Source organism: Daktulosphaira vitifoliae, unplaced genomic scaffold, assembly GCF_025091365.1.
Source record: "Daktulosphaira vitifoliae isolate Bord-2020 unplaced genomic scaffold, ASM2509136v1 Scaffold_4, whole genome shotgun sequence".
NCBI classification, from domain to species: Eukaryota; Metazoa; Arthropoda; class Insecta; order Hemiptera; family Phylloxeridae; genus Daktulosphaira; species Daktulosphaira vitifoliae.
In genome coordinates this window covers 18,366,072-18,370,946 of record NW_026099575.1, presented here as the reverse complement: position 1 = coordinate 18,370,946, position 4,875 = coordinate 18,366,072, and the positions used below count along the sequence as shown (strand labels likewise).

General features: G+C 25.3%; 1 protein-coding gene across 5 annotated transcripts in view; it reads left to right on the top strand.

Moving 5' to 3' along the window:
* LOC126906236 (probable cyclin-dependent serine/threonine-protein kinase DDB_G0292550) overlaps positions 1–2,715 on the top strand; it is an 8,419-nt gene extending 5,704 nt beyond the window's left edge. For 3 of the 5 annotated variants that reach the window (XM_050686644.1, XM_050686640.1, XM_050686643.1), the window contains one exon: positions 22–918. The gene's annotated coding sequence lies outside the window, so the exon portion shown is untranslated. Of the gene's footprint in view, positions 1–21; positions 919–1,701; positions 2,396–2,608 lie in introns of those variants that run through there. The other 2 variants (XM_050686641.1, XM_050686642.1) reach the window with 2 other exon arrangements.
* Positions 2,716–4,875: the final 2,160 nt, after the last annotated feature.

The following is a 4,875-nucleotide window of genomic DNA, read 5'->3' as shown; positions in this document are numbered from 1 at the left end:
TTTTTTTTTTTTTTTTTTTAGATTAAATTTACTATATTATCACTGTGAGAGTTTGGTATGTATTTCTTAAGTCAATTAAAATTTAAAGTTTGCATTTTATCATGTATATAAAAAATACATAAGGCTGCCATGTTATTTTAAGATAAGTATATATAACACATGAAAATTAATTTGAAGAATACAGAATTAGTAAACCTATTTATTTATTTTATACGAGTGCTCTTGTCAATAGAATAATGTATGTATTTTCTAACTTCTAACTAACATTCATTACATTTTTTATTTTTAAAAATAAAATTGAAAGTATGTTTATTAAATTCAAATAATGGAATATTTATGTTTCCCTTTATTGTTTGGTATGTTCTGCATATTTTAACTTCTATTTTACTAATGATAACTTAATTCAATGATATTTATGATTGTTTCAAATAAAAACATATAATTATATATTTTGCTCCTATCTGCTTATGAACCTTATGTTTCTTAGGCTGTAAAAGTTACCAGTATCCTAATCATATATTTATTTTAATAGGTGATTAAAATCTTAAGAAACTTTCTGGGATTAATAAACGGTTTAATTTACCTCTCTATTTCTCGTATAAGATATCCCTGTCCTCCAAGTTTACCACCTCTTCCATAAATATTTTGATGATGGAATATTTCTTTTTCCCTTATACTTTCAACACCTTTATTAAAATCCATTGATCCTTTAAAAGTTGAAAATTATCATCCTAATGTAAAGATCTCCATTTGTCCAAGATCTTTGAATACTTGGTTTATAAATCCATAAAATTTTCTGTTAACCATATTTTAGTTTATAAACAACTCGTTCTGGTCGATCCAATGTGTAACAAGATTTTAAGTTCTTATATTCATTAATATTTCTGTCATTTACATTGACTATTCTAAAATCTTTGATCGAGTTGATCATTCTATCCTTTTTTCTATTCTCTTTGATATTTGTTCTAGTGAACCTTTCCTATCATGACTTAAACTATATTTTAGTGATAAAGAACTATGAGTTTCCATTTGATGTTTCCTCTCTAAAGTTTCTACTCGAAAATTAGGAATCTCTCAAGGTGCTATTTTATCCCCTTTATTATTTTTACTCCTTATAAATAGTGCTCTTTCAATTCTAAAGAATTATAAAATATTAATATTTTCTGATGATATTATTTTTTATATGAGTATCCATAATTTCATTGATTATTTCCTCCTTCAAAATAAATAATCAATATGTGGTGTAGGGTAATTTTTTGTCAGTCTATACACCTTTAATTGTAAATAATTTAAGTAAAGATTTAACTACTCCTCTATATCTCTCTATATGAATTATGTGATTCAGCAGGTGTTTCTCTCTAAACTGTTTCCTTCATTTATAACCTTGGATTTTAATTCACTCCTTTCCCTCAGTCCTAGATTATATATCAAAATCACTACTGCTTTGTAATCCCTTTTTTTTTTGTGATTTAGATCAACACCTCTTTTAAAATACTATTGTTCCCGGGTATGTTGTATCCTACAGTATGGTGGTGTATTATCATAACTCAAAATTTTAAAATTAAGAAATAGTTAAAACACTTTCTTAATTAACTAAATTATAAAATATTAAAATAAGAAAATAGAAAGGGTCATAAAATAATATAAGTATTAACTATTATTATTTTGAAATTTTGCCTGATAATTTTTCTTTGTTCTTAGAATAATTTCAGAGACAGTATTAAGTGATAATTGATAAATTTGATTTTTACTTCACAATTTCAGCATGTAAGAGTTCGCACAAAGATGATTGTGATTTTTACATAGCTTCTTAGGTATGTGATTAAAACAAATCAGACTGTAAGGGATTGCTCTGCCTTATATAATATTTTGTATTCCCAAAAATCATCATTGTCTCATTTTTTTAATGTTTTTCTTTAGTAAGCATAAATTATATAAATTATTACAGATAAATAGTATACAAACTATTTTGACATTTTATTTAATGTTAATATAGTTCTTTACACTAAAACCTAGGGTTGACACCATAGTGTCAAAGAAATGATTCTGAATTATTTATTTATTTAATGGTTTAATTCAGCCTTTAGTTTTTAAACTCATTTTTAATTAATAAAATAACATTCAAGTGTTTCATTAGTACCATTTTAAAGTATCTTACATAACAACAGTACTCTATATGTTTATATCAGAGATGATAAAAAAAAGATACCCAGTTAAATTCTTATATATGTTTTTCACTTAAATTTTAAAACACATTAATATAGGTTACGTATTTTTTGTTTTAACTTTAATTTTGTCATTGATATTTTAATATTGTTTAAGGTTCCTATTATTCAAAGTATTGACCTTGTTCTTCTCTTAGAGTATACCTCTACATATTACAAAAATTATTATTTCTTTAGTTACAGCTAGTATTGGTTGCTCATCGACAATATGAAATTATTTAATGATAGATTCTATATATTAATTATCAAAACAATTTTTACCAAAGTTAAAAAATAAATATAGCGATTGTGTTAGTTTTTCATTAAAAATTCTAGTTAAACTGTGTAATGCATAGTACTAAAGTCATATATTAATATTTAAAATTAATTTTTATAATTTTCAGATATTGGATATATTTTATAAATACAACATTTAAAATATTTTTGTGATAAAAATTGTACCACTTCCAATTTATTTATATTTAAAAAAATAAAGAAAATATTTTTTGAACTCTTGTTATTTTTTTTCATTTGATAAGTTATTTTATTTTACAGAGTCTAACTATGTTTAGCAATCGGCACAATTCCCAAATAATTCATCCTGCCATACTCAATGATTCTTTTTATTTTATTCATCGAAAATTATTTCCTATATTTATAATTCATCCATATATATATATATTTTTTTTCTAATGATCTCTATTGTTCATAATGCTTCATATTTCAGTGACGCCCTTATAACCTGTCGCCCGGGGTATGTGCAATCAGTAACCTCTAGATGTAGTCCTGAACAGAGTTAACTAAAAAATTAAAAAGATCATTGCTCTGTATTATATATTCGTAGAAGCGATTTGAGTTATCTATTTATGTTTCCAAGGTTATACCGTTTTCAATCATAATAATGGTTTGGACCGGTGTAAATAGATATTTTGTTACATATTCGACGAATATTATTCGTATTACAAAAATAACCGTTCAGTAATCATCAGACAAAATATTTAAAAATATAAATATATAAATAAAGAATACACAAAATGTAAACGAAAATAATTGAATAATTAAAGAAAAATAAACGTATTAAAAAGTATAATAAACAAAATAATAAAACAACAAAAAGTAACGAACTATACATATTTAAGAGAAATAATACGTATTTTAACAAAAATATACTTTTTTCCACAAAAATATACGCATTTTAACGTAAATATAGGTAATAAAACGAAACTATACAAATTTAAACAAAAATAGAAATATTAAAATTACCATAAATACTAAGTAATTATGAAGAAAACATATTTTTTTTTTATTTACTTTGAATATTTACAATCTGTACTACAAATTGGTACAATAAGTAAATTTGATGTTTATAAAATTAATACTAAGAATGATATGAATTGTAAATGATGAGGAGATGACTCGTTAATCACACCTCTAGCATGTTCTTTAATTATTTTATTGACGAATAGTAGTTAGTTATTAGTTATTTATAAGATCTTTATTCCATAGCCGTTTTAGTCTGCGAGGAGGATTTGAAGGTATAGTGTTTGTTGATATTTTATTAATTAGTGGGTTTCCATGTGATAATAAATTTTGATGAAATTGCTTGTTATACATTACTGCAAGTTTGTTTACATTTTGAATTTGTAGATTTTTATGTAAATTTATGTTTATAACAAACATAATGGTATATAACNAATTTTGATGAAATTGCTTGTTATACATTACTGCAAGTTTGTTTACATTTTGAATTTGTAGATTTTTATGTAAATTTATGTTTGTTATATACCATGGAGATTTAGTTATAAGTCGGAGTGCTATTGATTGAAACAATTNATACCATGGAGATTTAGTTATAAGTCGGAGTGCTATTGATTGAAACAATTGTATTGGCTTTATGTTCGATGGTTTGGCTGGACCCCAGATTTGGATACCATAAGACCAAATTGGCGTTTAATAGTTTTGTTTTAAGTTTAAGTTTTGAAATGAGGAGAGGACGTAGACGATGTAGTCTGTTGTACTTTTTCTTTTAGATGAGGGTCCCACGTCAGTCGTTTGTCAAGCGTAATTCCTAAATACTTGATCTCTTCTTTTATTGGTAAAGAAATATTATTCATAATAATTTGAGGACATTCTTGTGGTTTGAAATTTAGAGTGAAGGTGATTTGAGCAGATTTATCTTCGTTGATTTTTACTCGCCATTTTTTTGCCCACAAGTCAATAAGGTTGGCATGATATTGAAGTGAAAGACTGGCTGCGTTAGGATCACTATTAATTGATAATACTGCTGTATCGTCTACGTATGAGGCTAAAATTGTTTTAGAACGAAAAAATCTAGTATTTCTGGTAACCTTGTAGTATGTGTTAGTCAGTAGATTGGTTCTTTAGATGATATGTATGAAAAATTATTATTCATTAATAATGTATGAAGGGTGTTTTCTCTATGATTGGAGGCTCTACTTCCCCAAAGATTGTCCTTAGCGTTATAGTCGCCTCCAGCAATAAATGAATGACCTAACGTTGAAAAAAATCTGTTAAAATAATTAGAGCTTATGTTTTGATCAGGTGGGCAGTAAACAGACGCGATTGAATTTAGTATGTTTTTTTAGCTTCGATGCGAAGCTGAGAAGGTATTAATTTTACTATGATGTGTTTTTTTATTTTTTAATTTTTT